Genomic DNA, 20,128 nt, shown 5'->3' with positions numbered 1-20,128 from the left:
ATAGAGAAAAAAGAAAAACATTAATTTACAAGAGTCAGGTTGATGCCAGACTTTTAATCACCAAAATCCTGAAAACTAAAATAAAAAGGAGCAATGTTTCAATCTAATGATTGAAAAATTAATGTCATAGTATTTAATCTTCTTGAGTTATCTAATCGAGTGATATTTTATTGGGAGATATGTTTGTTTCTAAACTGCTAGTTTATTACAAATGAAAAATAGCTTTATACTAAAAAATAATTTTTCTTGTCACTCGAAGCAATTATTGAACAATTCCATTGCTGAAGAATAAAATTTAGGGGGAGGTGGAAGGGAGCTGAAATATTTATAGTGCAACCAAGAAAATGAGTAAGATGTGAAACAAAAGGTATTTTAAAACAATGCAACAGTATTGTGCTAGAACAAGCATGCCAAGAAATAACTGTTAAAAGATTCTTGTGTATATAAGCATAAGAAACAGCATCCAGAATTTAGTCATTATAATTTATTCAGAAGTATCTCTGAGACCCAAAAGTATTACTAGTTCTCTAAATACCAGGATTCACAGTGAACAATAGAAAAATAAAAATAATTCTATCAATAAGTACTTACATAAAAACTCCTTTAGAATATATATGAAACATACAGGAACTTGGAGAATTTCCACAAAACAAGTGCACATTTAGCCATATACACTTTTGAACTTAAAATGTATTTTCAATGAAGTTCTCTTATTATCAAATTCTATTGTACTCTACACATATATATATATATATATCGTATCCCTCTACACACTGAAACCTTTCTCTGTCAATTAGTAACCTAGCTCAGAAAAGTAAATAAAAGCAGTGAACTATACAACTCAATATTTTGGTAATTACCCACTGTATAACTATCAAATGTTTGTGACTATATTTAGAATGCTTTCTTCTGAAATACATTAAATGTCAGAAATATGTACTTGTAATATTATTTCTTTTTTTTTTTATTTATTATTATTATACTTTAAGTTGTAGGGTACATGTGCATAACGTGCAGGTTTGTTACATATGTATACTTGTGCCATGTTGCTGTGCTGCACCCATCAACTCGTCATTTACATCAGGTATAACTCCCAATGCAATCCCTCCCCCCTCCCCCTCCCCATGATAGGCCCCTGTGTGTGATGTTCCCCTTCCTGAGTCCAAGTGATCTCATTGTTCAGTTCCCACCTATGAGTGAGAACATGCGGTGTTTGGTTTTCTGTTCTTGTGATAGTTTGCTAAGAATGATGGTTTCCAGCTGCATCCATGTCCCTACAAAGGACACAAACTCATCCTTTTTGATGGCTGCATAGTATTCCATGGTGTATATGTGCCACATTTTCTTAATCCAATCTGTCACTGATGGACATTTGGGTTGATTCCAAGTCTTTGCTATTGTGAATAGTGCTGCAATAAACATACGTGTGCATGTGTCTTTATAGCAGCATAATTTATAATCCTTTGGGTCTATACCCAGTAATGGGATGGCTGGGTCATATGGTACATCTAGTTCTAGATCCTTGAGGAATCGCCATACTGTTTTCCATAATGGTTGAACTAGTTTACAATCCCACCAACAGTGTAAAAGTGTTCCTATTTCTCCACATCCTCTCCAGCACCTGTTGTTTCCTGACTTTTTAATGATCGCCATTCTAACTGGTGTGAGATGGTATCTCATTGTGGTTTTGATTTGCATTTCTCTGATGGCCAGTGATGATAAGCATTTTTTCATGTGTCTGTTGGCTGTATGAATGTCTTCTTTTGAGAACTGTCTGTTCATATCCTTTGCCCACTTTTTGATGGGGTTGTTTTTTTCTTGTAAATTTGTTTGAGTTCTTTGTAGGTTCTGGATATTAGCCCTTTGTCAGATGAGTAGATTGCAAAAATGTTCTCCCATTCTGTAGGTTGCCTGTTCACTCTGATGGTAGTTTCTTTTGCTGTGCAGAAGCTCTTTAGTTTAATGAGATCCCATTTGTCAATTTTGGCTTTTGCTGCCATTGCTTTTTAAGAAAGGGTCTTTCTCTGTTGCCCAGGCTGGAATGCCATGGCACAATCATGGCTCACTTTAGCCTCAACCTCCCAGGCTCAAGTGATCGTCCCACCTCAGCCTTCTGAGTAGCTGGGACCACAGGCACCTGCCACCATGCCTGGATAAATTTATGACCCACTTCATAAATGAGATGTTTATTTTCTTAAGTTTTAAAAGTTCTTTGTATATTTTGGATAATAGTCCTTTAACAGTTGTGTCTTTTTCAAATATTATCTCCCAACCTATGACTTATCTTCTCATTTTCTTGAGATTATCTTTTACAGAGCAGAAGTTTTTAATTTGAGTGAAGTCCAGCTTATTAATTATTTTTAAATGTATTTTGCCTTTGGTGTTGTATCTAAGAAGTCATCACCGTGTCCAAGGTCATCTAAGTTTTCTTCTCTGTCATCTCTTAGGAGTTCTATAGTTTTACATTTTACATTTGGGTCTATAATCCATTTTAATTTTTGTGACGGATGTAAGAGTTGTGTCTAATTTAATTTTTGCTGCATGTTATGTCCAGTTCTTTCAGCACCATATGTTGAAATGACTATCTTTCCCTCATTGTATTACCTCTTTTTTAATAATTTGACTATATTTATGTAGCACTATTTCTGAGTTCTCTTTTCTATTTATGACCGATTTGTCTACCTTTTAGCCTATCACATTGTCTTGATTACTGTAGGTTTAAATTAAATCTTGAAGTCAAGTATATCAGTATTCCAAATTCTTCTTCATATTTTGTTGGCTCTACTGAATTTTTTGCCTCTTCATATAAAATTTAGAGTCACTTTATCAATATCCACAAAATAATTTTCTGGGATTTTTACTGGCATTCTACTATATCTATAGATAAAGTTGGAAAAAACTGACGTTTTGACAGTATTTTTTCTTCTTATCCATGAACATGGGATACCTTTCCATTTACTTATCTTTCATTTCTTTTATCAGTTTTGTAGTTTTTCTCATATAGATCTTACACATACTTGGTTATATTTATACCTAAGTTTTTCATGTTAGAAGGAGCTAATGTCAATGGTATTGTGTTTTTAATTTCAAACTTTACTTGTTCATTGTTAGTATATTAAAAAAAGCAATTGGCTTTTGTATATTAGCTTTGTATCATACAACCTTGCTATATTCATTTATAAGTTCCAGGTTGTTTTATTTTTATTTTTTATTTTTATTTATTTATTTTTGAGACAGAGTCTCTCTGTCGCAACTGTTTTTATTTTTTATATAGATAATCATGTCATCTTTGAGCAGATATTCTCATTTCTGCCTTCTCAATCTCTATATATTTTACTTTCTTTTTCTGTATTACTGCATTGGATAGGACTTGCAGTATAATGTTGAAAATTAGTGGTGGCAAAGGTCATCCTTACCTTGGTCTTTTCTTAGTGAGAAAAGTTTAAATTCCTCACCATTAAGTATAATGTTAACTGTAGTTTTTGTTGTGAATACACATTGAAGAATTTCTTCTTCATTACTAGGTTACTTAGAAGTTTTTTGTTTTATCATGAATAGATATTGAATTTTTCAAGTACTTTTTCTGTATCTATTGATATGATTTTTTTTCTTCTTTAGTCTGTTGATGTGATGGATTATTAATTGATTTTTGAATGTTTAAGCAGCCTTGCCTTCCTGGATATATCTCAGTTGGTTGTGATGTATAATTCATTCTATATATTATTTGGCTTAAATTTTTCGTGTTGTGTAGAGAATTCTTGTATCTATGTTTATGAAAAATATTGGTCGGTAGTCATATTTCTTTGTACTGTTTTTGCCTGGTTTGGGCATTAGATTAATGCTGGCCTCATAGAATTTATTAGGAAGCATTCACTTTGATTCTATAATCTGAAAGGCATTGCAAGAATTTAGTATAATTTTTTTTTCTAAATTCCATATTAGAATTCACCAATAAACCCATTTAGGCTTCATACGTTCTGTTTTTACACATTATTAATTACTCATTATAAAATCATTATAGGTCTATTTAGATGGTTAATTTCTTCTTGTCTAAATTTTGGCAGATTGTGTCTTTCAAATAATTGGCCCATTTCATTTAGGTTTTCAAATTTGTGATCATAGAGTTGTTCATAGTATACCTTTATTATTTTTCAGTGTTCATGAATTCTGTACTAATAAGCCTTCTTTCATTTCAGATGTAATTTGTTTCCTTTCTCTCTTTTTTTCTTATTAAAGTGGCAAAAGGGTTATTAGTTTTATTGATTTTTTTCAAAGAAGCAGTTTGGGGTTTTATTGATTTTTTTCTATTGAATGTCTGTCTTTTATTGAGTTCTACTTTAATATTTCTTTTCTTCTGCTCATTGTAGATTTAATTTACTATCATTTAGCTAGTTTCCTAAGGGAAGTCCTTCTATTATTGATTTTAGAACTTTATTATTTCTATTTTATATTCAAATCAAGAAGTTTCTAAGCATCATTTTATTATAGTCCACGAATTTTGATATATATATATTTTTAATTTATTTATTGTTATTATACTTTTTTTTTTTTTTTTTTTGAGACGGAGTCTGGCTCTGTCGCCCGGGCTGGAGTGCAGTGGCCGGATCTCAGCTCACTGCAAGCTCCGCCCCCCGGGTTTACGCCATTCTCCTGCCTCAGCCTCCCGAGTAGCTGGGACTACAGGCGCCCGCCGCCTCGCCTGGCTAGTTTTTTGTATTTTTTAGTAGAGACGGGGTTTCACCGTGTTCGCCAGGATGGTCTCGATCTCCTGACCTAGTGATCCGCCCATCTCGGCCTCCCAAAGTGCTGGGATTACAGGCTTGAGCCACCGCGCCCGGCCTATTATTATTATACTTTAAGTTGTAGTGTACATGTGCATAACGTGCAGGTTTGTTACATATGTATACTTGTGCCATGTTGGTGTGCTGCACCCATCAACTCGTCATTTACATCAGGTATAACTCCCAATGCAATCCCTCCCCCTACCCCCTCCCCATGATAGGCCCCAGTGTGTGATGTTCCCCTTCCTGAGTCCAAGTGATCTCATTGTTCAGTTCCCACCTATGAGTGAGAACATGCGGTGTTTGGTTTTCTGTTCTTGTGATAGTTTGCTAAGAATGATGGTTTCCAGCTGCATCCATGTCCCTACAAAGGACACAAACTCATCCTTTTTGACGGCTGCATAGTATTCCATGGTGTATATGTGCCACATTTTCTTAATCCAATCTGTCACTGATGGACATTTGGGTTGATTCCAAGTCTTTGCTATTGTGAATAGTGCTGCAATAAACATACGTGTGCATGTGTCTTTATAGCAGCATAATTTATAATCCTTTGGGTCTATACCCAGTAATGGGATGGCTGGGTCATATGGTACATCTAGTTCTAGATCCTTGAGGAATCGCCATACTGTTTTCCATAATGGTTGAACTAGTTTACAATCCCACCAACAGTGTAAAAGTGTTCCTATTTCTCCACATCCTCTCCAGCACCTGTTGTTTCCTGACTTTTTAATGATCGCCATTCTAACTGGTGTGAGATGGTATCTCATTGTGGTTTTGATTTGCATTTCTCTGATGACCAGTGATGATGAGCACTTTTTCATGTGTCTGTTGGCTGTATGAATGTCTTCTTTTGAGAACTGTCTGTTCATATCCTTTGCCCACTTTTTGATGGGGTTGTTTGTTTTTTTCTTGTAAATTTGTTTGAGTTCTTTGTAGGTTCTGGATATTAGCCCTTTGTCAGATGAGTAGATTGCAAAAATTTTCTCCCATTCTGTAGGTTGCCTGTTCACTCTGATGGTAGTTTCTTTTGCTGTGCAGAAGCTCTTTAGTTTAATGAGATCCCATTTGTCAATTTTGGCTTTTGCTGCCGTTGCTTTTGGTGTTTTAGACATGAAGTCTTTGCCCATGCCTATGTCCTGAATGGTACTACCTAGGTTTTTCTCTAGGATTTTTATGGTATTAGGTCTAACATTTAAGTCTCTAATCCATCTTGAATTAATTTTCGTATAAGGAGTAAGGAAAGGATCCAGTTTCAGCTTTCTAGTTATGGCTAGCCAATTTTCCCAACACCATTTATTAAATAGGGAATCCTTTCCCCATTTCTTGTTTCTCTCAGGTTTGTCAAAGATCAGATGGCTGTAGATGTGTTGTATTATTTCTGAGGACTCTGTTCTGTTCCATTGGTCTATATCTCTGTTTTGGTACCAGTACCATGCTGTTTTGGTTACTGTAGCCTTGTAGTATAGTTTGAAGTCAGGTAGCGTGATGCCTCCAGCTTTGTTCTTTTGACTTAGGATTGTCTTGGAGATGCGGGCTCTTTTTTGGTTCCATATGAACTTCAAAGCAGTTTTTTCCAATTCTGTGAAGAAACTCATTGGTAGCTTGATGGGGATGGCATTGAATCTATAAATTACCTTGGGCAGTATGGCCATTTTCACGATATTGATTCTTCCTATCCATGAGCATGGTATGTTCTTCCATTTGTTTGTGTCCTCTTTTATTTCACTGAGCAGTGGTTTGTAGTTCTCCTTGAAGAGGTCCTTGACATCCCTTGTCAGTTGGATTCCTAGGTATTTTATTCTCTTTGAAGCAATTGTGAATGGAAGTTCATTCCTGATTTGGCTCTCTGTTTGTCTGTTACTGGTGTATACGAATGCTTGTGATTTTTGCACATTAATTTTGTATCCTGAGACTTTGCTGAAGTTGCTTATCAGCTTAAGGAGATTTTGGGCTGAGACAATGGGGTTTTCTAAATATACAATCATGTCATCTGCAAAGAGGGACAATTTGAGTTCTTCTTTTCCTAACTGAATACCCTTGATTTCTTTCTCTTGCCTAATTGCCCTAGCCAGAACTTCCAAACTATGTTGAATAGGAGTGGTGAGAGAGGGCATCCCTTTCTTGTGCCAGTTTTCAAAGGGAATTTTTCCAGTTTTTGCCCATTCAGTATGATATTGGCTGTGGGTTTGTCATAAATAGCTCTTATTATTTTGAGGTACATTCCATCAATACCGAATTTATTGAGCGTTTTTAGCATGAAGGGCTGTTGAATTTTGTCAAAACCCTTTTCTGCATCTATTGAGATAATCATGTGGTTTTTGTCTTTGGTTCTGTTTATATGCTGGATTATGTTTATTGATTTGCGAATGTTGAACCAGCCTTGCATCCCAGGGATGAAGCCCACTTGATCATGTTGGATAAGCTTTTTGATGTGTTGCTGAATCCGGTTTGCCAGTATTTTATTGAGGATTTTTGCATCGATGTTCATCAGGGATATTGGTCTAAAATTCTCTTTTTTTGTTGTGTCTCTGCCAGGCTTTGGTATCAGGATGATGTTGGCCTCATAAAATGGGTTAGGGAGGATTCCCTCTTTTGCTATTGATTGGAATAGTTTCAGAAGGAATGGTACCAACTCCTCCTTGTACCTCTGGTAGAATTCAGCTGTGAATCCATCTGGTCCTGGACTTTTTTTGGTTGGTAGGCTATTAATTATTGCCTCAATATCAGAGCCTGCTATTGGTCTATTCAGGGATTCAACTTCTTCCTGGTTTAGTCTTGGAAGAGTGTAAGTGTCCAGGAAATTATACATTTCTTCTAGATTTTCCAGTTTGTTTGCGTAGAGGTGTTTATAGTATTCTCTGATGGTAGTTTGTATTTCTGTGGGGTCGGTGGTGATATCACCTTTATCATTTTTAATTGCGTCGATTTGATTCTTCTCTCTTTTCTTATTAGTCTTGCTAGTGGTCTGTCAATTTTGTTGATCTTTTCAAAAAACCAACTCCTGGATTCATTGATTTTTTGGAGAGTTTTTTGTGTCTCTATCTCCTTCAGTTCTTCTCTGATCTTAGTTATTTCTTGCCTTCTGCTAGCTTTCGAATGTGTTTGCTCTTGCTTCTCTAGTTCTTTTAATTGCGATGTTAGAGCGTTAATTTTAGATCTTTCCTGCTTTCTCTTGTGGGCATTTAGTGCTATAAATTTCCCTCTACACACTGCTTTAAATGTGTCCCAGAGATTCTGGTATGTTGTATCTTTGTTCTCATTGGTTTTAAAGAACATCTTTATTTCTGCCTTCATTTCGTTATGTACCGAGTAGTCATTCAGGAGCAGGTTGTTCAGTTTCCATGTAGTTGAGCGGTTTTGATTGAGTTTCTTAGTCCTGAGTTCTAGTTTGATTGCACTGTGGTCTGAGAGACAGTTTGTTATAATTTCTGTTCTTGTACATTTGCTGAGGAGTGCTTTACTTCCAATTACGTGGTCAATTTTGAAGTACGATGTGGTGCTGAGAAGAATGTATATTCTGTTGATTTGGGGTGGAGAGTTCTATAGATCTCTATTAGGTCTGCTTGCTGCAGAGATGAGTTCAATTCCTGGATATCCTTGTTAACTTTCTGTCTTGTTGATCTGTCTAATGTTGACAGTGGAGTGTTGAAGTCTCCCATTATTATTGTATGGGAGTCTAAGTCTCTTTGTAAGTCTCTAAGGACTTGCTTGATGAATCTGGGTGCTCCTGTATTGGGTGCATATATATTTAGGATAGTTAGCTCTTCCTGTTGAATTGATCCCTTTACCATTATGTAATGGCCTTCTTTGTCTCTTTTGATCTTTGATGGTTTAAAGTCTGTTTTATCAGAGACTAGTATTGCAACCCCCACTTTTTTTTGTTCTCCATTTGCTTGGTAAATCTTCCTCCATCCCTTTATTTTGAGCCTATGTATGTCTCTGCATGTGAGATGGGTCTCCTGAATACAGCAGACTGATGGGTCTTGACTCTTTATCCAGTTTGCCAGTCTGTGTCTTTTAATTGGAGCATTTAGTCCATTTACATTTAAGGTTAAGATTGTTATGTGTGAACTTGATCCTGCCATTATGATATTAACTGGTTATTTTGCTCGTCAGTTGATGCAGTTTCTTCCTAGCCTCGATGGTCTTTACATTTTGGCATGTTTTTGCAATGGCTGGTACTGGTTGTTCCTTTCCATGTTTAGTGCTTCCTTCAGGGTCTCTTGTAAGGCAGGCCTAGTGGTGACAAAATCTCTAAGCATTTGCTTATCTGTAAAGGATTTTATTTCTCCTTCACTTATGAAACTTAGTTTGGCTGGATATGAAATTCTGGGTTTAAAATTCTTATCTTTAAGAATGTTGAATATTGGCCCCCACTCTCTTCTGGCTTGGAGAGTTTCTGCCGAGAGATCTGCTGTTAGTCTGATGGGCTTCCCTTTGTGGGTAACCCGACCTTTCTCTCTGGCTGCCCTTAAGATTTTTTCCTTCATTTCAACTTTGGTGAATCTGGCAATTATGTGTCTTGGAGTTGCTCTTCTCGAGGAGTATCTTTGTGGCGTTCTCTGTATTTCCTGGATTTGAATGTTGGCCTGCCCTACTAGGTTGGGGAAGTTCTCCTGGATGATATCCTGAAGAGTGTTTTCCAACTTGGTTCCATTTTCCCCCTCACTTTCAGGCACCCCAATCAGACGTAGATTTGGTCTTTTTACATAATCCCATACTTCTTGCAGGCTTTGTTCATTTCTTTTTCTTCTTTTTTCTTTTGGTTTCTCTTCTCGCTTCATTTCATTCATTTGATCCTCAATGGCAGATACTCTTTCTTCCAGTTGATCGAGTCGGTTACTGAAGCTTGTGCATTTGTCACGTATTTCTCGTGTCATGGTTTTCATCTCTTTCATTTCATTTATGACCTTCTCTGCATTAATTACTCTAGCCATCAATTCTTCCACTTTTTTTTCAAGATTTTTAGTATCTTTGCGCTGGGTACGTAATTCCTCCTTTAGCTCTGAGAAATTTGATGGACTGAAGCCTTCTTCTCTCATCTCGTCAAAGTCATTCTCCGTCCAGCTTTGATCCGTTGCTGGCGATGAGCTGCGCTCCTTTGCCGGGGGAGATGCGCTCTTAGTTTTTGAATTTCCAGCTTTTCTGCCCTGCTTTTTCCCCATCTTTGTGGTTTTATCTGCCTCTGGTCTTTGATGATGGTGATGTACTGATGGGGTTTTGGTGTAGGTGTCCTTCCTGTTTGATAGTTTTCCTTCTAACAGTCAGGACCCTCAGCTGTAGGTCTGTTGGAGATTGCTTGAGGTCCACTCCAGACCCTGTTTGCCTGGGTATCAGCAGCAGAGGCTGCAGAAGATAGAATATTTCTGAACAGCGAGTGTACCTGTCTGATTCTTGCTTTGGAAGCTTCCTCTCAGGGGTGTACTCCACCCTGTGAGGTGTGGGGTGTCAGACTGCCCCTAGTGGGGGATGTCTCCCAGTTAGGCTACTCAGGGGTCAGGGACCCACTTGAGCAGGGAGTCTGTCCCTTCTCAGATCTCAACCTCCGTGTTGGGAGATCCACTGCTCTCTTCAAAGCTGTCAGACAGAGTCGTTTGCGTCTGCAGAGGTTTCTGCTGCGTTTGTTATTGTTTACTGTGCCCTGTCCCCAGAGGTGGAGTCTACAGAGACAGGCAGGTTTCCTTGAGCTGCTGTGAGCTCCACCCAGTTCGAGCTTCCCAGCAGCTTTGTTTACCTACTTAAGCCTCAGCAATGGCGGGTGCCCCTCCCCCAGCCTCGCTGCTGCCTTGCCGGTAGATCACAGACTGCTGTGCTAGCAATGAGGGAGGCTCCGTGGGTGTGGGACCCTCCCGGCCAGGTGTGGGATATGATCTCCTGGTGTGCCTGTTTGCTTAAAGCGCAGTATTGGGGTGGGAGTTACCCGATTTTCCAGGTGTTGTGTGTCTCAGTTCCCCTGGCTAGGAAAAGGGATTCCCTTCCCCCTTGCACTTCCCAGGTGAGGCAATGCCTTGCCCTGCTTCAGCTCTCGCTGGTCGGGCTGCAGCAGCTGACCAGCACCAATCGTCCGGCACTCCCCAGTGAGATGAACCCAGTACCTCAGTTGAAAATGCAGAAATCACCGGTCTTCTGTGTCGCTCGCGCTGGGAGTTGGAGACTGGAGCTGTTCCTATTCGGCCATCTTGCTCCGCCCCCTCGAATTTTGATATATTTTACTTTCATTTTCATTTAGTTCAAAATATTTTCAAATTTCTCTTAACAGTTTTTCTTTGACCCATGTGTTATGTAGAAGTGTGTTGTTTAATATACATGCATTTTTCAATTTTTTCTCTTATCTCTCCCGTATTGATTTCTAATTTTATCCCATTGTGGTCTAAAAATTGACATTGTTTGTTTAATGAATTATCTTAAAACTTGTAACAATGTTGGTTTCTCAAGAGTTTACAAGATTTGTCTATATTGTTCTTTAATTTACATTTACTGCCTTCACAATGCATGCAGCTTAGAAATTAAGTAACAGAAGAGCAAAACATTCAGTTATTGAACTTCAGTTTGTATTATTAGCAGTGAAAATGTGTAATACACAGTGCATAGAAGACAAAAACTATATAGGACAATAGTATTGTTTTGTTATTGTATAGATGTGCATGTATGTGTTATTGCAAAGGGTCAACCTAGAATTCTATATTTAACAGAAACAAAGATATCTATAGCATCTGACCTCTATTATTTTCTTCTTTATTTACTCTCTTTCTGGTTGGAAGAAAAAAAAGGCAGCATTTTTTTCCCAGAAGACAACAGTATGCCTATTTTCAAATGAAGGTGTTTTTACCATTGGGTCAGAAACTATCAGATATTCACTGATGCCTGTTTCCTCTTTTCTCTGGGCATGTAGCATTTCCTCCATTACCTGTAGATAAAGAATCTGAGTTACAATTGTAGTGATATCATCTGCCTGGTAGGGATTATTTTTTTTCTTTTTGCTTCTTTGCCTAAACTTTTTCTTTCTCCTTTTTCTTTCTCTTTCCTTCCTTCCTTCCTTCCTTCCTTCCCTCCTTCTTTCTCTCTTTTCTTTCTTTCTTTCTTTCTTTCTTTCTTTCTTTCTTTCTTTCTTTCTTTCTTTCCTTTCTTTCTTCCTTGTTTCTTTCTGTCTTTTTTCCTTCTTTTTTTTCTTTCTTTCATTCTTTCTCTCTTTCTCTCTCTCTTTTTTCTTCTGTCTCTTCCTAGCAGTACTGCAGTGCCAGGTTAATGTATGGAGTAGACAAAACAAACTTATGTTCCATTTGCTATTTCAAACAATCCATTTAATATTGTCCTGAGAACAGGAACATATAAGATATTTAACTGATAAGAACAGATACGATACTTGATCTTAATCGAAAGGCTGAGAAGTGATTTCTTTCTTTTGCTTGATGCAGTCTCTAATGACAAGGTTCTAAGAGGTGGTGGACTCTCAGAGATAAATAGCCAAGGTCTTTAAGTTACTACTTACAGGAAAGGGAGAGATTGTCAGCCAGTCTGAACCGTAAGTTAGGACAATTACATGAGAAAAGTATACAATTATATTTGATTAAGCCACTAAAATTTTGGAGATTTTTAGATAATTAAGTCAAGACTCCTAAACAATACAACCATAATATGCTTAGCTACACAGAATTGAACAATCATAGCTATACATATATCTAATCAAGATTATATTAAGTGTGATCTTTGAACAAATGTGAGATGTCACCTATATTATAATTAGCATGTCTGGCCAGATATAGCTAATAAAACATTGTGATGATTCTGACATGACTATATCATCAGCCTTCAGCAACTATAATACATAGAAGACAATAAATGATAATCCAGATGCTGATGATATAAGCACAATTCAGAGAAAAACATTTTTCTAAGCCCTTTATCATAAACCATTTCATGCATGTTTATGTGTATTAAGGCCTAACTTAATTATTTTTTAAATGTTTGTAAGTTAAACATAGCTTTTACTTATTCCTTGGTTTAGGAAAAAAATAGTTTGTAGTAAAGTCATGCTTGCAGATACTCATATAGAGAAATGGAGACCTAAGTAATTTGGACCAACCTCCCTGCTAAGAAAAGCTAGAAATTCAGGAAATATTTTTGTTTTGTTTTGTTTTTTAAACTCATTAGGTAGAAACAGGAAACTAATAAGGCAGTAAAGGAGCATATAAATAAAAAAAGGAGTAGTACTGGTATTTAGCTACTTTCCCCCTAGAAGCATCTAGTAATTCCAGAAGAGGAAGCTGATATATAAAAAAAGTTAAACAGATACTTTGACAGCCTAGAGGAAATAGGGAACAAAAAAAATGGAGTCCAGAAAAATGGCAAGTAGAAGAAGCTTTTAAACCCCTTACACTTTATCTTAAGACCATAAAATGATAATTTACACTGGTGAGAATGAATCAGAAATATACTAGCATGTTCAAAAACTGCAGCCTTGCTCTAAATAATCTAAACTTTTCTGAACAGATTAAGGTTATCACACATTGCTATTGCCCTTGACATACAATAAAAGTAAACAAACATCCTCTTTACAGGGATGTAAATTAATTCTACTCCTTGAAATATCTCTATAATTCTTATATATGGTATTCACTATACTTTACACCTTACTTGGAAGGAAACAAAACTCATTATTTTTACAAAGCAAAACACAATAAAAAATAAAAATAGACCTGGAAGAGGTCCAGAAAATGTAATTATGTAGATAATGCTTAACATGTTCTAAAAGATAGAAGATAAGATAGGCAAATATGGCAGAGAACTGAAAAGTATATAAATCAATAAAATAAATGTGTTTAACAAAAGAATACACTAAGCTGAAGAGTGAATAATGAGCTGGAAGATAGGTTTGAAGAAAATATCCAGAATGAATATAAGAAGTAAAACATGAATAACAATTAAGGGATAGAGGATAATACGTAGTTACAGTTATGTGGTCTAATCTGGGTAACTGGAGACTGAAAAATAAGAGAGAGAAAATAAGGCTGAATAGTTGAAGAAACAATGCCTGAGGTTATTCAAACAGATGAAAGATAGCCAGCTAAAGCCTTAGAATCCAAATAAGAATGAGGCGAAAACAAACTAATGTAGATTTATCACAATTCAGCTACCAAATAAAGGCATAGAAGAGTATACAAGGCAGCCAGGAATTGAAAAATAAGGATATCAGAGACAATAAGAATAGACTAAGTGAGCTCAATCTTCGCTGAATATTTTTTCTTCAATTTATACCTAATTTTCAGTGGACTGAGCAACTAAATAGAATTCTTTAACCAGAGTCTTTGGAAGATTCATGTGAATCAGAAAGTAAAGTCGAAGTTTAGCTATACTAAGACAGTCACAACTTGAGGGAACAAGATCATGTAGAAAAAAGAACTTCAGAGAAATGATGTCAAAATCTGGTCTGCGTCAACACACTAATGGATTTTTTTTCTTAGACTGTGCATGAGGCTAAGAAGCTATGAAACTAAGAACATTCAACAATCCCTTTGTACTAGGAATACAAAGATTAGAGTTCAAAGACCATGAGGTCATTATTTGAGACCTCATATGGGGCACATTTTAAGAGTAAGGGCAAACCACAAATAATAAACCTTAATAAAATTAAATGTAGCCCCTAATTATTACTATCTCTACTTCAAATAATGTAATCAGACTATATATAACCTTTCATTGTAGAAAGATGAAATCAAGATAAAATCAATGAAACCCATTAGAACAGCACTTTCCAATAAAACTATGGTTTATGGTAGAAGCTGTACTGTCAAAAAGTGTAGTCACTAGCCATACAGATTATGGAGTTTTCAGATACAAGTAACTTGATTTATTACAGAAGTTATCCAGAGAGAAATAGAGAAGAGCAGTGAAGAAGCAGGTTAAGAAAGAGAAAGGAGCCAAGCAAGGGTGTTATTTCAAGTAAAATTCCCATGTCACCCTGATGCCACAGGAAACTTTGACACATAAATTGCACCAAGGAATTTGTCCTACTTCAAAGAAGACCCTACAATGTTCTATTTATTTATCAATCTGTCATTGAATATAGACTCCTCTAAAGGAGCAAAATTTCCTAGGAAATCTTGGTTCTTTCCATGCCTAAGTAGAGTCATCTGAGGAAACTGTGATGTGAATGATAAGGATTGAAGTACAGGGAAGCTAGAGAATGGACAGAGGAATGAATACCCTGGTGTGCAAGTGCTGACAGCAGCCTCCACAGCAGAAAGGTAATGCACACAATGACAGCGATTTCTCACATAAATTGTAGCAGCAACACCCAGGAACTTGTTAGAAGTGCAAATTCTCAGATCAACGTTCTCCATCTTGTCATTTATCTCTTTTTACATATTACTATTTTAAGTATTATTTACAAATTTATCATGTGGAATTTTGTTATCTGAAGCTCCCACAAATTATTATCTATGGTATTTTAAAAGTATTCTTTCAATCAGTATGTTTTTAATGTGCCAATAAATTTTTAATTCAATGTTGGTTTTTTGACATCACATTATTTTGGTCCTTTCTGTCTTACTTAGGATTTTTCATTTATACATGAGCCACTCTATGTGTTTCAGGGAAGAATTTGAATCTTACACTATAATTATAATATAAGAACTGGGAGACCAAAGAATAGGGAGCGTGTTTCTGTTTTTCAGAAAAATGGAACGTGCAGGAATTTCAAGGGAGGCATCACAGGTGACAGCAGCTTCTGAAAAACAGAGTGTGTGGTTCTCAGAGAGATGGGTGAACAGTCCTGGCAAAACCCCACGTCTGTCATATACAAATGCCACATGCCTATTCTAAGCTTTTGCCAAAGAATAGTAATTTTGCTCATTTTGCTTTCCATCTCATCCAAGTTCTTCTCATTAGCTAACCCTAACTAAAACTCTGCTGGAAGACAAGGAGGGAAAAGTAATTTCTAGTCTTTCAACCCTTTGACACAGAGGGAATTTTAGAAGTTGGAATAAAACTTCATATCAAATAAAGTTTCTGGACACATTTTCCAATTATATCGTTTACTTTTTTGCTGTTTGCCTGATGGATTTCTCTTCATCTTCTGAACCCTAACTGTGGGTTTGAAAATAAATAATACAGTGTATTTTTTGTAGCATCTCCTAATAAATGTAAACCTTGCTTAAGGAGGACTCTTAAAGGAAAGGGATGCTGTGGAAATGTAGTATAGTTTAGAAATACCAATTTTGAAAAATAAAAAAAAAATCCCAGCTCTTCAGGAATTAGTCATGTCACATAGAACAAGTTTTTAAATCTCCTTAGCATGCTGCCATGCACAGACATATTTCTTAATAAATGTTATGGTTATATCTATTATCCTCTTCATCAATATCCAAGTTTAACTTCTCTGTGAAAGAGACCCTTGATTCAATATATAGATTTGAGTCATTGAGTTCAAATAGCTCAATTTAATACCACATGGATTCTTTCTTTAGTCAGAACTTTGTAAAGATAACAGAGAGATTTCCTGAGAATAACTGAACCCATACTCTCTCTTAAAAGAGCTATAAATATTTTATTTTACATGCTGTTGGTCTTTAGATAAAAGAAAGTACTATCTCTATCTGCACTGATACATTTTTTCCTACTCTTAGAAATAAGTCAGTACAAATTTATTTTTCTTCAGTCCCAAGAAGAATCCCCTGTTATAGCTCATCAAGTAAAGGGTATTTCACAAAGAAGGGATGGTTTTAATCTCTCCTATTGTTCCAAATAATCTAAATTCCAGATGGCATAATTTTGCTTCCATGATGCTATATTTTTAACTGAAATTAGAAATCTTCCACATCCTTCTCCAACAAAATGTTTCATTTCTACAAAGCATAAGAGGTGACTTGGAATTTTCTTGACCCAGTCTTATTTGCAATCCATTGTAAAATTTAAAAAAAAATAGTTAAGAGCTCAGTGAAAAAGATAAACACACATCTTCCTTAGTTTCTTTGTAGCTTTGGTTAAAGGACTTGTCCTCATGATCCATTTAGTCTCACTGAATCTTACCCCAAGCTTTGGGGCCAACATTTATTAATACAAAATGTACTTTTAGAATGTATGGTTCTATTTTATGTATTCCTGTCAGACTCTGAAAGAAAAAGTAACATTCGGAGATACTCAAATATTTTTGATGTCCTTTGGCCAAATAACTTTAGTGCTGGTTTCCTAGGGCTACTCTAAGGACTGTAACTGATTGACTTAAAATAATATAAATTTATTGTCTCACAGTTTTGGGTGCTAAAAGTTCGACATCATGGTCCAACAGGGTTGTTTGCTTCTGAAGGCTGTGAGGGAGAATCTATTTCATTTCCCCTTTCTAGCTCCTGGTGTTTTGCTGGCAATTTTTGATGTTCTTTGGTTTGTAGATGCCTCTCTTCAATCTCTTCCTTCATAATCCCTTGACATTGCCCCTGCAATTGTTTGTCTCAGTGATCAAGTTTCCCCTTTTTTTAAGAACAGAGTCATAATGGATCAGGACACACCTTAATGACATCACGTTAACTTGATCATCTGCAACAGCCAAAAGTTTAAGACAGATGTTTTGTTGAATATGATCCTACTACCCATCTTTCAGTTTACTCCTTTTGTCCTTCATATAGTAAAGGCGGGATCTTAAATACCCAGTTTAATTTCAAGATAGAAACAAAATGTCCAAAAAGAAATAGATTAATAATAATAATAATATATACTTATTTAACTATATCAAATAAATAAACAGCTTAATTTTAGAAAGAAAGGTACCTCCCCACACTGTAGCAGACAACAAGAGTTCTAGCACCTCCGTAGAGACAATAAATGTGGCAGTGAGCCAGACTCCCATCGGGAACTACAGAAGAAATCCTTGTGGAATTCTTAGGCATGGAAAGGGCTGCCTCTTCATTAGAGGAGATTAGAAAATCTCTGTGCACCACTCCTATCCCCGTGCACAAAATTGTGTCTTCTTCCTAAGGTGCCAGGTATGAAAACAATTGACATTTCCCTGGTAGAAAAAAACCTGACTGCAAATGAACACAGAATTGTCACTATAGTAAAATTATAAGTCAAATGAGGGAATCAATAATGGAAGAAAACTGTCAGACTCTCCCAAAAAGAAAAGCAACTCCTCAAGAACTGACGATAATAAAATATTTTATATAATCTAAAAAAAATTGTTAGCAAGTATGCCTACAATAATGAGAGGAGGAACTGAAACCATAATAAAATAAAACACACTAAGAGATGACTTGGGAGACAAACTGCCCAGGTTTAATTCCCAATTCCACCATTTGTGTGTTATTAGGAACTTTTCTTACCTGCTATGTTTCTCAGTTTTCCCCATCTGTGAAGTAGGGATAATTATAGAACCTGTCTCATTAGATTGTTGTCAACAAGCATTGAGGATCTAATATATGGGTAATCATTTATGTTCATAAAAAAATAAACTTAGGAATGAATAACAAGAATAGAGCCAAAAATATTACATACTTTTAAAATTGTTTAAAAATGCAAAGTATTATATAATCTATATGTAAAAATGCAATTATTATAAAAACAAACTTTTTAAACTGAGAAATAAGAAAATAAGAATATATATAGATGTGTGTGATACAGCTATATTCATAGTCATATGAAAATGTATAGTTTTAGATATTTCTATTAGAAAAGAAGAAGATGAAAAATGAGTTAAGGTTCTGAATCTAAAAATTAGAAAAGACATAACAAAATAAGTCCAAATAAAGTGGAAGGAAGGAAGTAATAGAATTAAAAGCAGAGCTATGTGAAAACAAAGAAACAGTAGAAAACATCAAGAAGAACAAAAGATGCATTTTTAAAAGAAAAAATGTATAAATTAGTAATATTAGACATTAGAAGACACAACTGAAAACAGGTGAATAATGTAACAACAATTTATAAGCAAATACATAACTTTCTAACAAGATATACAGTTAAAGTATGTTCTTTAAAGTAGGGTAACTATAGCTTGCAAGAACGTATAGCATATTTAAAAGTAGCAAGAAAAGAAGATTTGGTAAGTTCCCAGGACAAAGAAATAATAAATGTTTGAGGTGACAAATATCCCAATTATCCTGATACAACGTAGGCATGTTGTATTAGCAAAATTAATTAATTAATTAGCAAAATGAATTTAAAAGGAAATCTGGTTCAAATTACTACTGTTTAAGGGTTCAAACGCATAGTCTAAAATTAAAGTAAAAATATCAATTATTAGGCTACATTTAATAAAGTTAATAAACTTCAAGAAGCAAAAGAAATTAATAAAGAAAAAGAAATGAAGAAAGAAAAATTATTTCTCATATAAACTTCCAGATACCGTTTAGATTCATTTTATGAAAATAATTTGAACTAGCTAAAAATCAGGACATTGAATATATGGACAGAAATGTATGAATGTTTCCCAAGGATAGGAAAAGAGAAGAAAACTGGATTCAAAGTCATGTTTAAATAGAAGTAAGAAAATAAATAAATAAAAAATTGGAGGCAGTATCATTCATAAATTAATAATATATCCAATATGGGATTACTCAGGAAGTACAAAGATCATTTAGTATTAGAATGCTCTGTAATGCAATTTATCACATTAACAGTTAAAGAAGCTATCGCATGTATTTTTTTTCATTGAATATTTATTTATTTTATTTTATTTTACTTTAAATTCTGGGATACAAGTGCAGAACATGTAGGTTTGATACACAGTATATGTGTGTCATGGTGGTTTGCTGCACCTATCAACCCATCATCTAGGTGTTAGATGCATTAGCTATTTGTCCTAATGCTCTCTCTCTCCTCGCCCACTTCATCCCCTGGCTGGTCCCGGTGTGTGATTTTCCCCTCCCTGTGTTCATGTGTTCTAATTGTTCAACTCCCACTTCAGAGTGAGAACATGCAGTTTTTGGTTTTCTGTTCTTGTGTTAGTTTGCTGAGGATGATGGCTTCCAGCTTCATCCATGTCCCTGAAAGGACATAATCTCATTTCTTTATATGGCTACATAGTATTCCATGGTGTAGCTGTACCATATTTTCTTTATCCAGTCTATCATTGATGGGCATTTGGGTTGGTACCATGTCTTTGCTATTGTAAACAGTGCTACAATAAACATACATATCCATGTGTCTTTACACAAGCATTTATATTTCTTTGGGTATATACCCAGTAATGGGATTGCTGGGTCAAATGGTATTTCTGGTTCTAGATCCTTGAGGAATTCCCACACTGTCTTCCACATTGGTTGAACTAATTTACATTCCCACCAACAGTGTAAAAGCATTCCTATAGCTCTGCAGCATCATCAGCATCTATTGTTTCTTGACTTTTTAGTAATCAC

At 35.6% G+C, this 20,128-nt stretch overlaps 1 non-coding gene across 1 annotated transcript; it reads right to left on the bottom strand.

Moving 5' to 3' along the window:
- Window positions 1-11,988: 11,988 nt before the first annotated feature.
- LOC114672941 (U2 spliceosomal RNA) lies at window positions 11,989-12,177 on the bottom strand. The gene has a single exon (XR_003723464.1). It is a non-coding gene; the product is annotated as a U2 spliceosomal RNA (small nuclear RNA).
- Window positions 12,178-20,128: the final 7,951 nt, after the last annotated feature.

The sequence above is a fragment of the Macaca mulatta genome, chromosome 15, assembly GCF_049350105.2.
Source record: "Macaca mulatta isolate MMU2019108-1 chromosome 15, T2T-MMU8v2.0, whole genome shotgun sequence".
In the NCBI taxonomy this organism is placed as follows: domain Eukaryota; kingdom Metazoa; phylum Chordata; class Mammalia; order Primates; family Cercopithecidae; genus Macaca; species Macaca mulatta.
Note: the sequence above shows the minus strand (reverse complement) of the source record. Positions and strands in the feature narration are given on the sequence as shown.